The sequence below is a fragment of the Grampus griseus genome (genome assembly GCF_964374135.1).
Source record: "Grampus griseus genome assembly, chromosome: 4".
Classification (NCBI taxonomy): Eukaryota; Metazoa; Chordata; class Mammalia; order Artiodactyla; family Delphinidae; genus Grampus; species Grampus griseus.
The window spans coordinates 84,786,831-84,812,219 of record NC_138997.1 but is presented as its reverse complement, the minus strand read 5'-3'; positions in this window follow the sequence as shown (position 1 = coordinate 84,812,219).

The following is a 25,389-nucleotide window of genomic DNA, read 5'->3' as shown; positions in this document are numbered from 1 at the left end:
GGGTCATATGATCGATCTGTGAACGGAAGGTCTGGAAGCTATATAGCAAGCAAGTAGGCACCAATCTTTTAACTGGGAATAAAAAAACCCTTTTTCCTCTTTTCTAATCGTATTCCTCTTCCACTGCTTTGAGAGTAATTAATAGGGATATCAGGTAGATTTGAATATAGAACAATTTAGCAATTTTACTCAGAAAGAGGCACTTAATAGCTTTCTCGATTCACCTACAGTTTCTGCTATTCAGTGCAGAAAACTTAGCTATTTCAAATTCTACCAATTTTGAAGTAAAAAAAGTCTTCAGAGGAGTCCATGTAATTTGCCATTGTTTGTAAAGTAGAGGACCTTGTGGCAGTTGAATAGGTCAAGTCTAGCCTTTTTGGCATTCTCAGGCTAGGTGGATTTTTATCAGTTATTAAAGCGTGCTTGTGCAAAGTAATAGCATATTAGTTTTCTATTACTGCATAACAAATGATCACAAAGTTAGTTGCTTAAAATGACACAAATTTCTCATCCCAAAGTTTTCTCAGAATTCCAGGTACAGGTTAGCTGAATCCTCTGCTTTGGTCTCACCAGGCTGAAATCAAGGTGACATATGATGCTGCAATTTCATGTGAGGCTCAGCATTCTCTTCTGAATTCATTCAGGTTTTTCCCAGAATTCAGTTTCTTGGGGTTGTAGGACTGAGAATTCTCATTTTCTTGCTGGCTGTTGGCTGGGGTCGCTTTCAGGTTTTAGAGGCCACCAGAGGCCCTTATCACATGGTCCTCTAACAACATGGAAGTTTACTTCTTCAAAGTCACCAAGACTTCAGTCTGCTACAATACATTTCTACATCACATGATGTAATCCTGCAATCATGTATCATGCATCAATGGAGTTACTACTGTTCCCTCGTATTCACAGGTCCCACCATAGTCAAGGTAGCCATCTAAGAATTCTCGTATGCCAAATAGGTAGTGGAGAAGACAGTGGTAAACATGAAATCAAATGCACTTTCCAAATTGACAGCTGCTACTCAATGCCAGCCAATCGTTGCCACATGATAATCAAAAGCAATGCTGTAAGTCTAGAGTTTTATACATTTTCCAGTATTTAAATAGTGCCAAGCATTCAGCTGTCAAGACTTTTAGACTAGGATAACATATAATACTGCTAATTATAGGAACTTAGTCATATCTTCATGGACTAGAAAGTGTTAGAGATCTAAAGAAAAAAATTACGTGAAGAAGAAAACATGAATATACACAAAACACAAAACAAAGGTTTTTTTTGTTTCTGTGTATTTTTTTTTTTTTAAGTGATTACCCTTTTAATAGGAGGATGAGTTCTGGAATTGCCATTGAAAACTACATGGAGAAAAAGTGACTCTGAACTGAAACATGACATAATTAGATGTTCTAATATAGAGATCAGCAAACTACACATCATGGTCTAAATCTGACATGTGAGCTAAAACATTTTACAGTTTAAATGTTTGAAAAAATATCAAATAAAGAATAATATTTCAGAACGAGCTAATGGTGGACTCTGGGAGGGCTCACACCAAGGAGTACTTCCCAGAACTTCTGCTGCCAGCGTCCTTGTGCCTATGGTGAGCCACAGCTACCCCCCTGCCTCTGCAGGAGAGCCTCCAACACTAGGAGCTAATCTCCTGGTATGCTGCTTCTCATTGGCCAAAACCAAAAGAGAATCTCTTAAGAACAGCATATAGAGAGAGGGGGAAGATGGCAGAAGAATAAGACACGGAGATCACCTTCCTACCCACAGATACATCAGAAATAAATCTACACATGAAACAACTCCTACAAAACACCTGCTGAACTCTGGTAGAGGACCTCAGACCTCCCAAAAGTCAAGAAACCCCCCATGTACCTGGGTAGGGCAAAAGAAAAAAGAATAAAGAGAGACAAAAGAATAGGGATGGGACCTGCACCAGTGGGAGGGAGCCGTGAAGGAGGAAAGGTTTCCACACACTAGAAGTCCCTTCGCAGGCGGAGACTGCGGGTGGCGGAGGAGGGTAGCTTCAATGCCGCGGAGGAGAGCGCAGCAACAGGGGTGCATAGGGCAAAGCGGAGAGATTTCCGCACAGAGGATCGGTGCTGACCAGCACTCACCAGCCCGAGAGGCTTGTGTGCTCACCCACTGGGGCGAGAGGGGCTGGGAGCTGAGGCTCGGGCTTCGGGTCGGAGCGCAGGGAGAGGACTGGGGTCGGCGGTGCGAACACAGCCTGCAGGGGGTTAGTGCACCGCGTATAGCCGGGAGGGAGTCCGGGAAAAGTTCTGGACCTGCCGAAGAGGCAAGAGACTTTTTCTTCCCTCTTTGTTTCCTGGTACGAGAGGAGACGGGATTAAGAGCGCTGCTTAAAGGAGCTCCAGAGACGGTGTGAGCCGCGGCTAACAGCGCGGACCCCAGAGACGTGTATGAGACGCTAAGGCTGCTGCTGCCAGCACCAAGAAGCCTGTGTGCAAGCACAGGTCACTCTCCACACCTCCTGTGCAGCCCGCCACTGCCAGGGTCCCAGGATCCAGGGACAACTTCCCCGGGAGAACGCACGGTGTGCCTCAGGGTGGTGCAAAGACACGCTGGCCTCTGCAGCCGCAGGCTCGCCTCGCGGTCCGCACACCTCCCTCCCCGCAGCTTGAGTGAGCCAGAGCCCCCGAATCAGCGGCTCCTTTAACCCCGTCCTGTCTGAGCGAAGAACAGATGCCCTCAGGCGACCTACACGCAGAGGCGGGGCCAAATCTAAACCTGAGCACCTGGGAGCTGTGAGAACAAAGAAGAGAAAGGGAAATGTCTCCCAGCAGCCTCAGAAGCAGCGGATTAAATCTCCACAATCAACTTGATGTACCCTGCATCTGTGGAATACCTGAATAGACAACAAATCACCCCAAATTGAGGGGGTGGACTTTGAGAGCAAGATTTATGATTTTTTCCCCTTTTCCTCTTTATGTGAGTGTGTATGTGTATGCTTCTGTGTGAGATTTTGTCTGTATAGCTTTGCTTTCAGCATTTGTCCTAGGGTTCTATCCGTCCGTTTTGGGTTTTTTTATTTAAAGAAAATTTTTTTTTAATTATTTTAATAACTTTACTTTATTTTACCATACCTTATTTTATTTTATTTTATCTTCTCTCTTTCTTTCTTTCTACTTTTTCTCCCTTTTATTCTGAGCCATGTGGATGAAAGGCTCTTGGTGCTGCAGCCAAGAGTCAGTGCTGTGCCTCTGAGGTGGGAGAGCCAACTTCAGGACACTGGTCCACAAGAGACCTCCCAGCTCCACATAATATCAAACGGCGAAAATCTCCCAGAGATCTCTATCTCAACACCAGCACCCAGTTTCACTCAACGACCAGCAAGCTACAGTGCTGGACATCCTATGCCAAACAACTAGCAAGACAGAAACACAACCCCAACCATTAGCAGAGAGGCTGCCTAAAATCATAATAAGTCCACAGACACCCCAAAACACACCACCAGGTGTGGACCTTCCCACCAGAAAGACAAGATCCAGCCTCATCCACCAGAGCACAGGCACTAGTCCCCTCCACCAGGAAGCCTACACAACCCACTGAACCAACTTTAGCCACTGGGGACAGACACCAAAAACAACGGGAACTACTAACCTGCAGCCTGCAAAAAGGAGACCCCAAACACAGTAAGATAAGCAAAATGAGAAGACAGAAAAACACACAGCAGATGAAGGAGCAAGATAAAAACCCAGCAGACCGAACAAATGAAAAGGAAATAGACGGTCTACCTGAAAAAGAATTCATAATAATAATAGTAAAGATGATCCAAAATCTTGGAAATAGAACAGAGAAAATGCAAGAAACATTTAACAAGGACCTAGAAGAACTAAAGATGAAACAAGCAACGATGAACAACACAATAAATGAAATGAAAAATACTCTATATGGGATCAATAGCAGAATAACTGAGGCAGAAGAACGGATAAGTGACCTGGAAGATAAAATAGTGGAAATAACTACTGCAGAACAGAATAAAGAAAAAAGAATGAAAAGAATTGAGGACAGTCTCAGAGACCTCTGGGACAACATTAAACACACCAACATTCGAATTATAGGGGTTCCAGAAGAAAAGGAGAAAAAGAAAGGGACTGAGAAAATATTTGAAGAGATTAGAGTTGAAAACTTCCCTAATTTGTGAAAGGGAATAGTTAATCAAGTCCAGGAAGCACAGAGAGTCCCATACAGGATAAATCCAAGGAGAAACATGCCAAGACACATATTAATCAAACTGTCAAAAATTAAATACAAAGAAAACAGATTAAAAGCAGCAAGGGATAAACAACAAATAACACACAAGGGAATCCCCATAAGGTTAACAGCTGAACTTTCAGCAGAAACTCTGCAAGTGAGAAGGGACTGTCAGGACATATTTAAAGTGATGAAGGAGAAAAACCTAAAACCAAGATTACTCTACCCAGCAAGGATCTCATTCAGATTTGATGGAGAAATTAAAACCATTACAGACAAGCAAAAACTGAGAGAGTTCAGCACCACCAAACCAGCTTTACAACAAATGCTAAAGGAACTTCTCTAGGCAAGAAACACAAGGGAAGGAAAAGACCTACAGTAACGAACCCAAAACAATTAAGAAAATGGGAATAGGAACATACATATCGATAATTACCTTAAATATAAATGGACGAAATGCTCCCACCAAAAGACACAGATTGGCTGAATGGATACAAAAACAGGACCCATATATATGCTGTCTACAATAGACCCATTTCAGACCTAGAGACACATACAGACTGAAAGTAAGGGGATGGAAAAACATATTCCATGCAAATGGAAAACAAAAGAAAGCTGGAGTAGCAATTCTCATATCAGACAAAATAGACTTTAAAATAAAGACTATTACAAGAGACAAGGAAGGACACTACATAATGATCAAGGGATCGATCCTAGAAGAAGATATAACAATTGTAAATATTTATGAACCCAACATAGGAGGACCTCAATACATAAGCAAATGCTAACAGCCATAAAAGGGGAAATCGACAGTAACACATTCATAGTAGGGGATTTTAACATGCCACTTTCACCAATGGACAGATCATCCAAAATGAAAATAAATAAGGAAACACAAGCTTTAAATAATACATTCAACAAGATGCACTTAATTGATATTTATAGGACATTCCATCCAAAAACAACATAATACACATTTTTCTCAAGTGCTCATGGAACATTCTCCAGGATAGATCATATCTTGGGTAACAAATCAAGCCTTTGTATCAAGTATCTTTTCCGACCACAATGCTATGAGACTGGATATCAATTACAGGAAAAGATCTGTAAAAAATACAAACACGTGGAGGCTAAACAATACACTACTCAATAGCGAAGTGATCACTGAAGAAATCAAAGAGGAAATCAAAAAATACCTAGAAACAAATGACAATGGAGATACGATGACCCAAAACCTATGGGATGCAGCAAAAGCAGTTCTAAGAGGCAAGTTTATAGCAATACAATCCTACCTTAAGAAACAGGAAACATCTCAAATAAACAACCTAACCTTGCACCTAAAGCAATTAGAGAAAGAAGAACAAGAAAAACCCAAATTTAGCGGAAGGAAAGAAATCATAAAGATCAGATCAGAAATAAACGAAAAAGAAATGAAGGAAACGATAGCAAAATTCAATAAAACTAAAAGCTGGTTCATTGAGAAGATAAACAAAATTGATAAACCATTAGCCACACATATCAAGAAAAAAATGGAGAAGACTCAAATCAATAGAATTAGATATGAAACAGGAGAAGTAACAACTGACACTGCAGAAATACAAAAGATCATGAGAGATTACTACAAGCAACCCTATGCCAATAAAATGGACAACCTGGAAGAAATGGACACATTCGTAGAAATGCACAACCTGCCAAGACTGAATCAGGAAGAAATAGAAAATATGAACAGACCAATCACAAGCACTGAAATTGAAACTGTGATTAAAAATCTTCCAACAAACAAAAGCCGAGGACCAGATGGCTTCACAGGTGAATTCTATCAAACATTTAGAGAAGAGCTAACACCTATCCTTCTCAAACTCTTCCAAAATATAGCAGAGGGAGGAACACTCCCAAACTCATTCTACAAGGCCACCATCACCCTGATACCAAAATCAGACAAGGATGTCACAAAGAAAGAAAACTACAGGCCAATATCACTGATAAACATACAGGCAAAACTCTTCAACAAAATACTAGCAAACAGAATCCAACAGCACATTAAAAGGATCATACACCATGATCAAGTGGGGTTTATTCCAGGAATGCAAGGATTCTTCAATATATGCAAATCAATCAATGTGATACACCATATTAACAAACTGAAGGAGAAAAACCATATGATCATCTCAATAGATGCAGAGAAAGCTTTTGACAAAATTCAACACCCATTTATGATAAAAACCCTGCAGAAAGTAGGCATAGAGGGAACTTTCCTCAACATAATAAAGGCCATATATGACAAACCCACAGCCAACATCGTCCTCAATGGTGAAAAACTGAAACCATTTCCACTAAGATCAGGAACAAGACAAGTTTGCCCACTCTCACCACTCTTATTCAACATAGTTTTGGAAGTTTTAGCCACAGCAATCAGAGAAGAAAAGGAAATAAAAGGAATCCAAATTGGAAAAGAAGTAGTAAAGCTGTCACTGTTTGCAGATGACATGATACTATACATAGAGAATCCTAAAGATGCTACCAGAAAACTACTAGAGCTAATCAATTAATTTGGTAAAGTAGCAGGATACAAAATTAATGCACAGAAATCTCTGGCATTCCTATACACTAATGATGAAAAATCTGAAAGTGAAATCAAGAAAACACTCCCATTTACCACTGCAACAAAAAGAATAAAATATCTAGGAATAAACCTACCTAAGGAGACAAAAGACCTGTATTCAGAAAATTATGAGACACTGATGAAAGAAATTAAATATAATAAAAATAGATGGATACCATGTTCTTGGATTGGAAGAATCAACATTGTGAAAATGACTCTACTACCCAAAGCAATCTACAGATTCAATGCAATCCGTATCAAACTACCACTGGCAGTTTTCACAGAACTAGAACAAAAAATTTCACAATTTGTATGGAAACACAAAAGATCCTGAATAGCCAAAGGAATTTTGAGAACGAAAAATGGAGCTGGAGGAATCAGGCTCCCTGACTTCAGACTATACTACAAAGCTACAGTAATCAAGACAGTATGGTACTGGCACAAAAACAGAAATATAGATCAATGGAACAGGATAGAAAGCCCAGTGATAAACCCACATATATATGGTCACCTTATCTTTGATAAAGGAGGCAGGAATGTACAGTAGAGAAAGAATAGCCTCTTCAATAAGTGGTGCTGGGAAAACTGGACAGGTACATGTAAAAGTATGAGATTAGATCACTCCCTAACACCATACACAAAAGTAAGCTCAAAATGGATTAAAGACCTATATGTAAGGCCAGAAACTATCAAACTCTTAGAGGACAACATAGGCGGAACACTCTATGACATAAACAACAGCAAGATCCTTTTTGACCCACCTCCTAGAGAAATGGAAATAAAAACAAAAATAAACAAATGAGACCTAATGAAACTTCAAAGCTTTTGCACAGCAAAGGAAACCATAAAGAAGACCAAAAGACAACCCTCAGAATGGGAGAAAATATTTGCAAATGAAGCAACTGACAAAGGATTAATCTCCAAAATTTACAAGCTGCTCATGCAGCTCAATAACAAAAAAACAAACAACCCAATCCAAAAATGGGCAGAAGACCTAAATAGACATTTCTCCAAAGATGATATACAGACTGTCAACAAACACATGAAAGAATGCTCAACATCATTAATCATTAGCGAAGTGCAAATCAAAACTACAATGAGATATCATCTCACACCAGTCAAAACGGCCATCATGAAAAATCTAGAAACAAAAAATGCTGGAGTGGGTGTGGAAAAGAGGGAACACTCTTGCACTGTTGGTGGGAATGTGAACTGGTACAGCCACCATGGAGAACAGTATGGAGGTTCCTTAAAAACTACAAATAGAACCACCATATGATCCAGCAATCCCACTATTGGGCATATACCCTGAGAAAACCATAATTCAAAAAGAGTCATGTACCAAAATGTTCACGCAGCTCTATTTACAATAGCCAGGAGATGGAAACAACCTAAATGTCCATCATCGGATGAATCGATAAAGAAGATGTGACACATATATACAATGGAATATTACTCAGCCATAGAAAGAAGCAAAATTGAGCTATTTGTAATGAGTTGGATGGACCTAGAGTCTGTCATACAGAGTGAAGTAAGTCAGAAAGAGAAAGACAAATACCGTATGCTAACACATATATATGGAATTTAAGAAATAAAAAGTGTCATGAAGAAACTAGCGGTAAGACAGGAATAAAGACACAGACCTACTAGAGAATGGACTTGAGGATATGGGGAGTGGGAAGGGTAAGCTGTGGCAAAGTAAGAGAGTGGCATGGACACATATACACTACCAAACGTAAAATAGATAGCTAGTGGGAAGCAGCCACATAGCACAGGGAGATCAGCTCGGTGCTTTGTGACCACCTAGAGGGGTGGGATAGGGAGGGTTGGAGGGAGACGAAAGAGGGAAGAGATATGGGGATATATGTATATTTATAACTGATTTACTTTGTAATAAAGCAGAAACTAACACACCATTGTAAAGCAATTATACTCCAATAAAGATGTTAAAAAATAATAAAATAAAAAATAAACCATATAAATTGAAAGGCCTCCTCCATGGCTAACATTTTGATAATCCATATTAATTAAGTAGCATTACTTGGGACAGTATAATAAAGTACATAGCTGATTGTCAAAGGTCACAAATCTTTTCCTATATCAGTGTGGCTGCCTGCTCTAAAAGTACTGACTGTATTCAGAAATACTTTTTAAAGAATGTTAAATAAAATCAGTGAGGTCAATGATTATTATGCTCATTCTAGGTAACTAAATCTATGCTGGGCCATGGAGAATAAAAACAGAAAGGGGGATATATTTAGTGTGGTTCAAGAAACATTTGTTGAATATCTGTTGCGAGTAACACCTGTGTTTAATACTGATGAGTAGCTTACAAGAGAGAAGTGCCCTACCCCCAAGCCACTGGCACATTTAAATGACTCAAAATGGTGGCAAATGCCCTTGAGAGTTGTTAGTTGTTTCAGGAAAAAAAGAGCTAGAATTCACTCAGGCTAAGAAAGGAATGTGTGGTTCATATACTCTTAGAGAAATGTTGAACAACCAGGCTGTGAAAAAGGCAGGCTGGAGTTCAGGAGCAATTGTTCTCATTCTCTTAATCATCTCTTCTTCACACCATATTTTGCCATCCTTCTTTCTGACTGCAGCTGGTTTACTTACAAGGGAGAAAACATGACTGTTCCAGGGCTGATGAGTTCTACATCTTACTGTTTAAGTAAGTCACTGGAGAGAGACTGATAAGCAGCATCCTGTTGTCTTTTGTCCAAGTCCAGAGCTCTTGAGAAAAGGTATAGTATCACTGCTTGACTCAGATATACAACCAAGACTAATCAAATTCAGTCACAGATTAATCGACTTGTTTCAGGGCTGGATCTCTCGCCAATCAGAATGGATGCAGAGGGCTTCCCTGGTGGCACAGTGGTTGAGAATCTGCCTCCCAATGCAGGGGACACTGGTTCGAACCCTGGCCCGGGAAAATCCCACATGCCATGGAGCAGCTAAGCCCATGCGCCACAACTACTGAGGCTGCGCTCTAGAGCCCGCGAGCCACAACTACTGAGCCCGCGTGCCACAACTACTGAAGCCCGCATGCCTAGAGCCCATGCTCTGCAACAAGAGAAGTCACCCAATGAGAGGCCCGAGCACTGCAACAAAGAGTAGCCCCCTATTGCTGCAACTAGAGAAAGCCCGCGCACAGTAACAAAGAGCCAACGCAGCCAAAAATAAAAATAAATAAATAAATTTATTTAAAAAAAAAAAAAAGAATGGATGCAGAGAGCACTGGAGAAGTGCCTGGAGAGGAACTGCCTTACCATGATTTGACTCTCCCATTGCTAGGTCATGGTGTGATCCAGGGGATCCATCAGAAGGTTCATGTCAGCCAGGAACTAAGTAGGAAATTATGGGAGCACTGAACTGCAACATTTCATTCCATAAAAATAGCCATATTTTAGAAATTGGTATTAATAAAATAGTAATATTATTCCTAGGATAGAGAGTAATGGATTGAGAAAATGTATTTTATTGGGTACCTACATAGCAAGTAGCAAATATTACTTACTTACCAATAGCAAGTAAGTATCGGGTTGGCTAAGATTTTCACTTTCTTACATATGAGATTTGTTTATTTTTAATAGTCACTAGGTAGTAATTCTGGAGCCAAAAGGCACAGTATCTGATTATATGTGTAGTTTTATGATCTATTAAATTTGCTGTTCATAATGGAAAGATGGCATGATCTGGGGAAAATAGCTATATGGGATTGTATTATTTTCTTCAGTATATCTGTTTTTATAAGGTTGACTGACTATATAATCCAAATGTAGATAACTTAGTGTTCTTTAAATGCTATTTGACTAATACCCATAATGATGAAAAGCTTCCTATGTTTTCTCTTAAATTCTCCTCATGGCATTTCAACAGCTTCTTTTTGATCACTAAGAATACTGTAGCATAGCTATAGAAAATGTTTGTCTCATTAAAATGTACCCTTACTGCAAGTCCAGAGGATTGTAAGTGTATGTATAATTTTATTTCCACTGGGTGATTTTTGTAATGTGTATGAGCCATTCTCTCTAATGGAAAGTACAATAGTAGGTACTTCAAATAAGCATTAATCTTAACAATACATTTGCAAGTTAGGTAAGCAACATGAAGCATAGAGCCATAATGAGTATTATCCACATTAATCTACCTTTACAGCCTGCAAAAGTAGAAATCACACATCACGAACAAAGGACATTTGTAAAAGGTATGACAGGGATACTTGTGGTATATTTCCTTTCTGGTTGTCATAGGCATATGAAGCAAAAGCAAAGCACAAAACAAACTATTATTTAGAAAAAGAAACAATAAATTAAAACAACACAAAGGAATATAAAATAATTGTCATGTAAGAGAAGAAATAAAGTATTAGGCTCCTTATTCAGATAATGACATTTGGATATTGACTCTACAAAAAATATTTACTGCCTCTAATCCTATTGCTACAAAGTTTCTTTTCTTCTGTACCATAATTGACATGCTATAACTTATTCTTGCCAAATAAATCAACTGAGATAGATCACTCATTTATTTGGATGGAAGCTTAAAAACTAACAAAAATCAAACCAAACCAAACACCAAAAAAAAAAAAAAAAAAAAAAAAAAGACTTTTAGGTTGTCAGCACTTCCAGGAAGAAAGTGCTTTATTTACTTGCTTTATCTTATAATAAAACAGACATTCCACTGAATTTTCTAAAAATGATGTTATCTTAATGATGATTTATTTTTTCCATCTTGGACACAGAAAAAATCACTATAGACCTCACTGTAGCTATTTAGAATCACTCAGAATATAATCTGTTTAAACATATACAGAATATAGAAAAGGACACATCAATACTTAAATAACAAAAATAGGAATACAGTAACTTAGGCTGCATTTACACTAGTCAATCACCAAGTTAAAAAATAACTGTATTTTTTAGCCATCTTCACTTAACAATTGGATTGAGGTCTACACTGATGTGCTTGATTGGGCAAAAATGAGTCATTAAGCCAGTAAATTAGCATTGAATCTAACCTTATTTATCTACCATGTGATTTTAGTTTATAAATCTATGTAATGCCAGCACTCAAACAGAAAACTTAGGTTCTTTGAATATACTGTCATCAATATTAACTGGTTTTACTTTAGGTGATTGTGCTTTTACATCTTTTTTAATGAGCACACACACACAATTTTGGAGTCATCCCCCATACTTTTTCATACTTCTTACATGAAATAAGGAATAGGCTTCTGAATAAAATTTTGTATTTTTCCATTATTAGAATAAAATGATAAATGCTTAGACAGTATGAAAAATGTGAGTCCAAGAAAAACTTAACTATCTTTTACCTTTCCCTGGCATATTGTTCTTGCTGATTCAACACAACTTTGGTTTACAAAGACAAACTTTAAATATCTATCAAATATTTCAAAGACAGAAAAATAAGTATTTTAAAACATCATTCTTTTATAATAAGAATTTGAAATTTTATGCATCTAGCAGAATATGAAGTAAAATATTATATATAATCAGAGAAACTCACTATTAGAAGAAAAAATTTCTAGAAATACAATTTGAATAATAAAGTTAAAAGAATCACAATATTCCTGAAAATTTGTCTATTGACAGATACATAATTGTTCACTCGTCAACTATCTCCCTACAATTTTTCTGTTTATTTTTTAATATTGTGTAATTTTAAAACCTCATCAAATTATGCCTAAAGTCATCAATTTCCTTAATATAGGACTAAAGATTATTCAGAATTAGCATAACAAAATATTATACAACTTTTAACACCATCAGTATGAAATTGATGGTTATAGATATAACAAGTTAGTTTTGTACAGTCAGTTTTGGAATTGTTTACATAAAGATACTATTGCTTTTGTTTATCCCTTGAAAATCTTGTGAAAATATTAATTGTCTATATTTAGTTCAAATTCAGTTTCAGAACAGTATGACATATTGTGACATGTAGACTGTTTATTTCACTTAACCCCATGAACCTTAATTCTATATCTACTGCTTCTTGCTGGATGCAAAAGCAAAATGGTCATGGTATCCATGGAATAACTGAGGACGAGCCATCAAACTTCAAGTACACAGCTGAATTCAGCCCTGAAGTGCCAGAGAACCTAACTGAAGCTCGTTTAATGGGATCATGTCAAATGGTGAGAGTGCTGAGTGTTTGCATAGCCAGAGGCCCAACCTAGCTTCCCCAAGGAGACTACCCTCAGCAACATAGCTACTTCGATGTTTGTCCTTTTCTGAGAAAAAAAGCTCAGTGCATTTAAAAACACATTTAGGCTTCTCTAACCCATACATTTGCAGAATGGATAGATGGGTAAAGCAGAGGTGGTTGATCTTAGCCCTTTTAAATATGGATTACAAAGCTGCCAACTGAAGGCCCAAAGGGATGGAGGGTGAGGATGCAATCAGATTCAGTGCTAAAGAGGAGGTTTGTAATAAGCCAGCCTTTTTGAACTTGAGGTTATTAAATAAACAAACAAAAAACAATGTCGGGTAAAAATTAAGAGATCTAAAATTAAAGTGATTGAATGTATATTGGAAAAGGATAAAATTTAACAAAATATTGTGAGAAAGATAATGTGAGGCAAAATTTACTGAGGTCTGAGCAGTCAAATAGAGTAAGGAAATAAATAAGATGGAATATGCCAAATATATCTGCAAGGAGGACAAAGAATTATGTGCAAAACCATGGAGAATTTTGAATGCTAAGTCCATGTGGGGCTTTATTCCTGTTTAAAAAAACCCTTTAAGAACTCTTTTTTTTTTTTTTTTCTATCCAAATTTGACTATTCACTGTTCTGCCAACATCCCTTGAGTATTTCTAGCGCTGAATCTTAGCCCACTATTCCTTTCGTGGTAAGAATCATGAAAGGTAAGAATAGAAACCTCTATTCTTTGAAGTTTACTTCAAAATTATCATTCACATCAAGCCAACTCCAACCACCCCAGTCAGCAGAAACCCACCTCTTTGAAAATTTTAGTTGTTACTCTGTGCCCTCTATCTGGAACTCTTTTCTTATCTCCCTTTGAATTGTTAGTTATCTTTGTATGTGTGAGTTCCATTTTGGACATGTTTGCTTAAAGTGTTTGCATGACATCCAGGTGAAGATGTCAGCCAACAACTTCGAATGTGAGAATGAAACTCCAGGGGATTTTAGAGTCAAAAAAGCAGTCTGTAGCTATATTCAAGTCCTAATGGAAACTGCGAATGAGCCGGATTGTAAGGAAATAAATTCAAAGAAAGGCAGCCAAAGGCTCACACTGTCCTTCAGAAGAGGTTTTTCCGGGATGGTAAGAATTACAAGAAGTCCAGGTCAGGAAGGATATTGGAAATCTTGCCTCCAGAACCAGAGCACGTGGCCACTAGCCATGTGGAAATTCTGCCTTCATACAGGAAAAATAAAAATGAACTTGATAAATTCCCCTGGGAGAGCAAAGCACTTGAGCTGTTTCATCCTCAGGAGATAATTTGTTTGAGTTTCAACAAGGGCATAAACTAAGCTTTAATCTTATTAACTGGAGCATTTCTGCATATGTGTTATTTTGTAATATCTCTGTTAGAGGGTAGAAGAAGTCAGCCTCCCAGTACACCAAGGAGAAAATAAAACAAGATTTCGTCCATGGAAACTCCTTATGGAGTTTTTTTTTCTTTTTTACCCCCTACTCAAACCAGGGTAGAGGTGCAGGTGCAGTTTAAATTCTTCAGTTTGCCTTAGAATTTTAACACAATTCAAGGTCAGGAAGTTAACCAGCAGAATCGGTAAAACCAGTGCAAGTCATACGTGTTTATTTCTTAGTATTATCTGAAGGAGAAAATAAAAATGACTCTGACAACTGTCTGTCTCATAAAGCCTGAACTTCTCATTTGCTTCCTACAAAGAGGAGCATATAAATTCATGTTGATGAACTTAGAGTCTGGCCAGCAGTAAGAGATCTCCCTGGCCAAACATTTGCCTAAAACACACTCCCATCCAAGCAAAATGGACAGGTATACCAGGCTCTGTGGTTTGTCCTGAGTGAGGGCAGAACAAAGCTGGACAAATGTAGAGAATAAGAACAAATCTTTCAGTTTTCTATTTGCCTGACATTTTACTTACTTAGTCTATAATGATCATAACTAACTGGTGAAGTTGATAGTATCTTGGATTTATGGATAAGAAAACCCACAACTCCGGAGGTTAATTAAGTTGTTGGAGGTCACATATTGAGTAATTAGCAGAACTTGAATTTGAACCCAGGTGAAGAAATAGATTTCATCCAGGTCTAAACCTGCCCTGCTGGGGATATGAAACATCAAGAATGCTGACCCTGTAAAATCCTTTGATCTGGCCTTAGAGAAATCTTCGTAAAACCTGTGTCTGGATTTTCATCATTACTTATAATGAGGGAAAAAGCAGGCACTTAACCAGAAAACATGGAGGCATCAAGAGGATACTAAACTAAAGGGAAGATTTTGAGGTGAGTCAGTGGAGGTAGAGCAGCAATGATAACCAGTAGCACATTGAGGACATGAAGGAAAGGCGAGACTGCTCCTCCAATGGGGAGGACACTTCAGAGACTCTTACTGTCACTGCTATCTTTGTGCACATTGTTCTGGCTTCCTTCTGCTCTTGCTAAATTATTAGTAATTTTATTAGTTTCCTATACCACAAAGTCAGTAGCTCAAAAAAAAGAAATTTATTCCCTCTGAGTTCTGGAGGCCAGAAGTCCAAGTCAGTACTGCCAGAACGGCCAAAATCAAAGTGTTAGCAGGGCCACATTCCCTCCAGGGAGTCTAGGGGAGACTCTGTTCCTTGCCTTTTCCAGCTTCTGGTGGCTGCCATCACTCTAATCTATGCCTCTGTCTTCCCATCACCTTCCCTTCTGTGTATTTCTTTTGAGTGTCTCTCTTGTAAGGATACATCTGATGGTATACAAGACTCACTGGGATAATGTAGGATAAGCCCCCCTTTTCAAGATCCTTAACTTAAGTACGTCTTTTGCCATATAAGGTAATATTCACAGGTTCCAGGAATGAGGACATGAGCACATCTTTTAAGAGGACATCATTCAGTCCATTGTAGTAACCAAATGACCAATGGACACCTGGTTAGTATGATTTGAATAATATGTATATGATTTACTGTGTCTTTTCACCATCTACTGCATTTCTACACAGCGTTTTTGCTAGATGTACAAACCCTTGAGGTTGGATCTTCAATTCCATATATGTGAAAGCATAGGAGGTCAAAGCTTCCAATGAAAAATTTTCTGTGGATATCTACTAAGGTAGATGCTGTATACTATGTTCTTGCATTAAAATAATAATAACAATAAATCTAGTATATATAGTGCTTACTATGTACCAATTTCTATTCTAAATCCATTACGTAAATTAATTTATTTAATCTTCAAAGCAGCCCTATGAAGTGTGACTGTGCCATTTTATGGATGAGGAAACTGAGGCATGTATATTTATCTGAAGAAAAAATAGCATTTCGGAAAAATGGTCACCAATATTCACTATAAAACCAAGTCAACTGATCTTTGCTAGTGTTTATAACTTCTATCAAGCTCCAGGTTGTTCCAAATAATTTTATAACTAATTAATGAGATAGCAGGATTGACTCATCAACAGTATATAATTTTGAATATATTATCACTGGTGCCAACTTGATTGTTGAATTTACTTTTGCATTAATGAAACTTTGCAGTTTATACATTAATTATAATAGGAAATAATAGTCACTTATGCAATTTTTCTCCTAAGAAAGATATTTAAACAACTTCTGATAAAATGGAAGAGGTTAGTATATTTTTATATGTATGGGATTCGGACTTCTCTTGTGGCGCAGTGGTTAAGAATCCACCTGCCAATACAGGGGACATGGGTTCGAGCCCTGGTCCGGGAAGATTCCACATGCCATGGAACAACTAAGCCCGTGCGCCACACAACTGAGCTTGCACTCTAGAGCCCGTAAGCCACAACTACTGAGCCCACGTGCCACAACTACTGAAGTCTGTGCTCCTAGAGCCCGTGCTCCACAAGAGAAGCCACCACAATGAGAAGCCTGCGCACCACAACAAAGAGTAGCCCCGCTCACTGAAACTAGAGAAAGCCCATGCCCAGCAACGAAGACCCAACGCAGCTATAAATAAATAAATAAATAAGAAATTAAATATTCATATGTATGGGATTCATCTGTGCATATCTAACTATTATATCTAGCTATCGGTCTACGTATCTATCTATATCTGTATATTTAGATGGAGAGAAAGAAACAGAAAGATGGAAAGATAGAGAAAGAGGAACAAAGAGACCAAAAGAGCTATCAGTTCTTGAGCTTTTATAGTAAAAGCCATTTTTATCCAAAGCAAGCAATGCATTTAGTTGATTAACTAAAAAGTCAGGTAAGCATTAAACTCAAAAAATGTGATTCATCTCTGCCTCATTTTCTTTTAATTAACACATAAATAAGCATTCATTGGATAATCTTCTGATATAGGTCCACGTGTTTTCCTTTGATGTTGAGTCACAAATTAAAGTCTTAGGATATCTTTCATTTATAAACTATACCCATAAAACATAATACACAATTTGGATTTGAATTTCCATGAAGTGGAATGAGAACTTAAAACACAGGAAAAGCAATCTGGTATTAAATATTTAATACTTTTATATTTTCCAAATATTAATAGTATTTCATATTTCCCCAATTTTGACATATTTTAAATTTAAATTTTATTTTTATTTTAGTGACTGACTCACTAAATATTTCCAAACTATTCAGCCCATGTTTAAATTAAAATTATAGTTGCTTTCTTTTACTCTTTCATGTTGTACTTGTTTACATAAGATTTATCTAAATCATATATTTACAATAAAAATAAATCAGTTGGAATTGGCATAAACAGGTACCAAAGCTCTTGATCAGCACATTACTCTATGTATAAGAGCTAAAATAATCAGGCATACTAAGTATAACCCATGGTCATGAATATTCAGCCTCAAGGCATTCCTTCTTCAAAGGAAATGAAGAACCTGAGTTAATTTAGTAAATCCATTCTCTGTCTAACCCTACTTCAGTTGCATCTATCCTTTGTAATTGTGGTTCTCACAGTATAAGTAGTCACAAAGAGAAATGAGAAAATACAAGCCCCAAACATATAGGTACATAAACTTATATTTAAAAATAAGGTAATTATTCCAAAAGTGAACATTCCTGGAAAGCATAAGAAAAGGGTATAGAAGGGTATACAGGTCCTTATAACCTGTAAGAGCTCAAAGTTTTAAATTATTGGTTTAACTATTGCTATGTAATTAAAATAAAATGTTTCCATAATTAAAAATATGATCATCAAACATTAAGATAACCTAAAAATACAGATTATAAAATTAGGAAGTACATGTGTTAAAATTTTCTAGTTAAGTAAATAATCAAGAAAAATAGAAAAAATGAAATCATGGAAAGCACAATTTAGTACCAAAAATGTAGGCTATGGAGTCAGGTTGCCTGAATTCAATTCAGGGTTAAAAATATGTTAGCTGCAAGCATAAGAAAAAATACTTAATTTCATTAGTCATCAGAGGAATGCAAGTCAAAATCACAATAAAATATTACCTCACACCCACTAGGATGGCTACTATCAAAACAAAGCAAAATAAACAAACAAACAATAAATAAATAAATAACAAGTGTTGGTGAAAATGTGGAGAAATTGGAAACCTTGTCTACTGTTTGCCAGATTGTACAATGCTGCAAGCACTATGGAAAAGAGTATGAGGGTTCCTTAAAAAATTAAAAATAAAACTGCCACATGATCCAGTAATCCCATGTCCAGATATAGATTCAAAATAATTGAAAACAGAGTCCTGAAGAGATATTTGTGCAATCATGATTATATCACCACTCTTCACAATGGCTAACAGGTGGAACCAACCCAAATGTCCACAGACAGATAAATGGATAAACAAAATTTGCTATCTACATACTGCTGGGGAAGAAAAACCTTCCCTCTGTCCTCTTATGTTCTTTGCTTGGAGGGTCTGCAAATTAAACTGGCAAAAGACAGGTTAGCAAGAGAAAATACAGATGTTTTCATTGTGGGTATACAGGAGTTCACAGAAAAAATGTGGCTCAAGAAGGTGGTTAGAATTTGGGACTTACATAGCACCTTATTACACTAGGGGAAAAGGAGGAGGAGAAAGGGCACTTATGGGAAAACACTTCTGAATGGGTCCTTAGGAGAACAGATAGGAGATACAATCGTTTTGTAACAATGCCTGGTTAGATTTGATGCTGATTTCTCTCTAGTGATGAGTCAATTTCTGGTGGAGAAACTATCAAGAAGATTTGTAACAACTGACTTCTTTTGGGAGACTCTGTTTTTAAGAAGATAAGGGAGTTTAAAAATCCTGCTCTCCAATGCCTTCAGATAAAAATAATTTTTATGCCACAGTGGTGTCTTCTGGACCACGCCAACACAATGGAATATTATTCGGCCTTAAAAAGGAAGAAAATCCTATGGCATGATACAACATAGATGAATCTTGAGAATGCTAAGTGAAATAAGCAGTCACAATAAATAAATAAATAAATGAGGTCAAATTCACAGCAACAGAAAGTAGAATGGTGGCTATGAGGGACTGAGGAGAGAGGGAAAAAAGGAGAGTTATTTATTGGGTACAGGTTTTCAGTTCTGCAAGATGAAAAAGTTCTGGAAATTTGTTGCACAACAATTTGAATATACTTAATCCTACTGAACTGTACACTTAACAATGGTTAAAATAGTGAATTCTTTTATGTGTTTCTTACCACATTAAAAAAGTAAACTTTATCAGCTAGGTAACTTTGACTAAGACTTTTAGCTTTTCTCATCTTCAGCATTCATCACCTGTAAAATGGTGATTATAGTAAGATTTACGACATGTTTGTTATGTAGAAAAAATGAGATAATGAATGTAAAAGACTTCACACAATGTCTATCACACAAATATAATGGAGAACAAGAAGAATTATAGGCAAAAAAGCAAAATAATCAACTGATATATTGGTCCAGAATGGCATTCGAAAAAGTTTACTCAGTACATAATGTGTACAATGAATAATCTCTGTGCCTTCATATATCTGTTCATTTCCAGTGTGAGAGGACAATGAATCTCAGGAAATTTCTGAGGAAGTTCTTTTAACATAGAATTCTATTAAGGAATTGAGATCTTGATTTCCACCGTGATTCACTCTAACCTCTGAGCACCGTGACAAGCCTCTGATTTTTTTTTTTTTTTCTTTAAAGTAAAGCAATCTTTGAACTGAAGATTTCTCCAGTATTTGGTGAAATAATCAGAAGCAAATGAGCAAGGCTTTCCAGGGGAGCCTGGATTCAGTTAATCGGTCTTAGAAATGGCCACATTCAATAAGAATGAAATTCAAAGAAAAAAGTGTGTATTGGGGTGGAGAGGGTCAACTAGGGAAAAAAGGAAATAGAAGTTACTAACCAAAAGTTTTACTTGCATAGTTTGCCCATGTTCTCACCTGCTGTTTTTATGAGTTAATTTTTTATTTCCCTAATTATATCCTCACCAGGGAGCATACCAAGCTTCATTGTGTGATGCTATTAAAACTCAAGTTTAAAAAAATAATTTTAAATCTCTTCCAACTGTATTCTTGTCTCCTGTCTAGATCCCAAGGTTGAATGGTATTTGAAGACAGTAGTTTGTGTGTGTGTGTGTGTGTGTGTGTGTGTGTGTCTGCATATGTGCAAATGAGGTTTTAGAGCTCGAATTTTTTGCTGCATCTGGTCTCGTATTCCATAAATGACAAAATTGATATACTGGAGATAAGTTATTAATTTGATTTATCTATTTAAATATTTGGGAATTATTTGGGAAGGCAGTTCACTGGAGGGGGAGAGAGTCCCTTAGGAGGTGATTTCTTTTACCTGGTGCCTTCATTTCTCAGACCATTTGAGATGCTAATTACAAATTGTTTTTGATTATGCAGATGACCCAGGTAGTGACACTGTGGAATGAAATCCCATTTGAATATATTTCTGCTCTAATGAAGGTTACACACTAAGGGACCCAGAGTAAGGAATAAATAGAGCACTACACAGGCTTCTTTCTTTGTTTTCTTAGTATTTCTACTGGTGAACATAAAAAAGCAAAAAAGGAATACACAAGAAAGCCTTACAATTATTTCACTTTTATGACTCCTTGGGTAGATGTTCATAGATTACAAATACCTTCCTGAGACAAAGACATTTGAAGATGTTGCTTAAAGGACTTTTATTTTCAGATCAAGAGGGTAAAAAGCGTGGAATAGGAGTGAGTCACACCATATCTAGCCATGTTTTGAGGCTTTTATTGTTAATTTAATATTTTATTCTGTCAGCATACTCACTAAAACTTTTAAAATTCCTAAAACAGACCTGAGTTTTCCACTCAAGTCCCAAAACATGACTGCCTGATGTGAAGGGGTAACTTGCATTTTGAGAAATCCTATTTATTAAACAAATACTTCCTGCTGTGAAAGAAGTATTGATGTTTCTCCTGATGTCTCATTCATTTCCAGTTATCTTTTACCCACAGAAGCAACTGGCTAATCATCTAATATCCTTGATACTTGATGTGATAGTCTAATGTGTTTCTGCTTTCAAAAGTGAGAAGAAACCTTTCAAAACCAACAATAGGTAAGCAGATGTCCAATAAATCCTTTAGTCCGTTGGGCTTGGGAAAAAAGAAGCTTCATGCTCACTTCCCTTCTATCATTTTAATATGGCTGAACAAAGGAACAAAAGCTCAGCAGCTGACAGTACTGTCATCTCTCTCCAACTCAGTGAAAGCACGCCTTTCCCAGGTTTCCTGGCTGTGCATTAATGAGGGAATTGTCAGAGGGAAGGAAGGAGTGAGTTCGTGGTTCTCAGTTCCACATGTCAATTCTTCAGCTCCCAGCCCACTGTATTATGGCTTCCAGAAAATGTGCTCGTCATCAGTAAATGGTAATTGAGAGAGAATTTATGTTTTCACGATATCATCTTATTGACCCTCCTCAGCAATATTCATTTAGATTTTAGGCATGGAGTTACTTTTCCTAATATTGTTCAACAGCTTCTCTTCTCAAATGCAGACATAGGTTGGCAACGAGCCACCTCTAATTATTTCTCATTACTTTCCTTCTTCTTTTAGTATGTTCTTACTGTGTGGAGCTTTGCCAATTGCTGACAAAAGCCAAATGGAAAAAGAAGGAAGATACTTTGATGGTTAATCTGTTTCAGTGGTACAGTAACATCCTCTAAGCTCTACTGGAATCTGCTAGTTGCCAAAGATCATACCTGCTGCTTGCAGTGTTAACCACTGGAAACCTGCTGCTGCTTCTGCTTTGGTTCCTGCTAACTCTGGAGGCCACAGATGCACCTTAGAAGGAGAAAGGCAAGGCAAGGATACTTACTATTTATACTTACTTACTATTTACTTAAGTGCGCATATAAAGAGAAGGGTTTTTTTTGGTCAATTTCTGAGCTCTGCAAGTCCTAAACTCTTCTGAAAATGAAGGATCAATTGATTCCCCTTCACTCAACAAAAATATACTGAATGCTTTCTTTACACAAAGCTCTAGTTAGGCACCTGGAGGTGAGCTACCTATTAAAAGGTGATTAAATGTAGCCCCTGCTGAGAAAACTTTTACAACATCATAGGGAGGGTAATGGATAATCCAACAACAACGGGGACAATGAGTATGACAATAATAATGGCTAAAAGGGGTGGTGCAATAAAGTGCTTAGGAGTTCAAAGAAAAAAGGAAATCAGTGCCTTGATAGTGTTTGAGGAAACTGTTTTGTGAAAAAAGTGGAATTTAATCTAGATCTTGAAGGATAACAAGATTTAAATAAAAGAGAAGGAAAGAACACTTAGCTAATGAAAGAGAATGAAGGTGGCTCCATAGAGGCTATATTAAGCTTATAATCTTTATTGATAAAAACAATACTGTTGGAAGATAGGACTGCAGAAGTAGATAGGGACCAGATTATAAAAGATATCTCTTATAATACCAAGGAACATGGATTTTATTCAGAATAAAATTTTCCTATAGAATAGTACCATGTCTGATCAGTACTTCAGAAATATGAATAATGAAAAATTGTGAGCATTATTGAAGGTGAGGGGAGAAGCTCAGATGTTCAGGACACAATTAGACTTAGGGATAAAAGAGCTGTCTTAGCCTGTTTGGGTTACTATAACAGAATACCACAACCCAGTGGCTTAAACAACAAACATTTATGTCTCACAATTCTGTAGGCTGGAAGTCCAAGATCAAAGCACTGGTATGTTCAGTGTCTGGTGAGAGCCCACTTTCTAATTCATAGACATTGTATCTTCACATGATAGAAGGGGTGAGGGAACTTTCTGGAGCCTCTTATATAAGGTCAGTAATCACATTTGCGAGGGCTCTGCCCTCAAGACCTAATCAACTCCCAAAAGCCCCATGTCCTAATGCCAACATATTGACAGCTAGGACTTCAACATTTGAATGTTGGGTGGGCAGAAACATTAAGTTGATAGCAAGAGACAAATGTTTTTAATTGCTTGGGTCATGATGATGGCAATGAAAAAGGTAAGGGGGAACCAGATTTGAGACAGGAAGATTCACTAACAACTGGTGACAGCTTGGATGGGAGAATCAAGAAAGACTCAAAGATCAGATTTTTGTACATTATTAGAAGATAAAATTTTAGTTCCACTCATTCAAATAAAGAACTTTTTCTGCTTACACAGCATCACATTCTACACAAATATTCCCTTTGTCATGGTGAAAGATACAGGGAATTCTGAAGTGTTTCTGCATGAATGGAAAATTTGGAAAGGATGTGGGCTCCCATCTGTTGTCTGATCCAAAAAAGTGTATGGGAATTCTATGTTCCAACCCATGACTCTGCCTGGAATAGGGGTCAGGACTCCTGCATAAGAACTCATCAGCACCAAAATTTTCTTTACTGTTTATTTCTTATCTTCTAAAGTGTGTAAATAAAACAAATTTAAAACAACTTATCTAATTTAGGTGGTCAAAAAAAGGAGGCAGAGGAAAAAGTAACTCTGATTGCATATCTCCTAGGTATTTTATCTTTATTCCTAAACCTCTACTTTGAAGGAAACTGACAGTAGTTTGAATATGTCATAGTCTAATTGCCAAAATGGGTCACAGATAATTAGAATTTGGCGGCGGGGGCGGGGGGAAGTGGGTCGGCAAGGGTTAACTAGAGACAGTGAACACATCTTTTTTTTGTGATACGCGGGGCTCTCACTGTTGTGGCCTCTCCCGTTGCGGAGCACAGGCTCCGGACGCACAGGCTCAGCGTCCATGGCTCACGGGCCCAGCCACTCTGTGGCATGTGGGATCTTCCCGGACCGGGGCACGAACCCGTGTCCCCTGCATCGGCAGGCGGACTCTCAATCACTGCACCACCAGGGAAGCCCGAACCCATCTTTTTTATCTGAACAGCTTTGTAGAAGGAAATATTTTTGCTAGGTCATTCTTTGTATACTTTCTCCATCACAGGTTTTACCTTCAACCTACTACCATAGTCCTCCTACTGGTAACAGGAATCATGAAAATGATATACTATAGTATTAGCAGGAAAACTAAAAACTTGGCCAGTTAAATTATGTGTGGAACTCCAGGTGTCCTTGCACCGTTTGGAGACGAACAGCCTCAGGGTTTAATCTCACAGTCTTTCATGTGAAGTCCTCACAGAAGAACTGTTCGTCATGGAATATCGGTAGGAATTTTCTTATTACTGATGAAATAAACCAGAGCTAGGACTCAAATCATTTCATGTATAGTACTTTCTTTTCCCTTTCATATTATCTATGGTCTGAGGATATGTCCTTGCTGTTTTTGCAGGGAAAAAATAAAATAAAATCTGACCTGATATTCTTTTTCATTGATCTCCAAAAAACTGAAAACGGTAAAAATGTATTACAGTGAGTCTTTTCAAGTGCTATCAGATCCAAATTACATACACTATGAGTTAACCAAAGCAAAACCACTGTACGCCAATTTAATTTATTAGAGGGAAATAAAGAATAAATATTAAACATGTTAAAAAGAAATGAAATAAATAAATGCATTGTATAATTTCAGGAAGTGTGTTTTATTATAGCAGCTTTCTGATGTTTAAAAAAAATGTTAAGCTGTTTCTTAAGAGGTGCAAAGATATTTCAAATCATCTTACACAGCTATGTGTTTACTGTGTCTCCTCATACATTTGCATTTGTATTCATTCATTTTTCAACAGATAGTTTAGGTGTTTACAATATCCCAGGCAATGTCCTAGATTCTGGGAAGAAGATGCATAGGCCCTGCCCTAAAGAAGTAGAAAGACTGGCCAGAGAGAGAGACATTTAAACAAATAATTGTTGTCAATATGGTAATCATGATACACATAAGTATAGTGTTGGTCAAAAGAGGGAATGTTTTAGTTTTAGCTCCGGAAAATCAAAAATTTATTTCCAGAGAAGATTCCTGGGTTTTACCTTGGAAGACAATTAAGATACCACTAATTAAATGAGAGGAATTC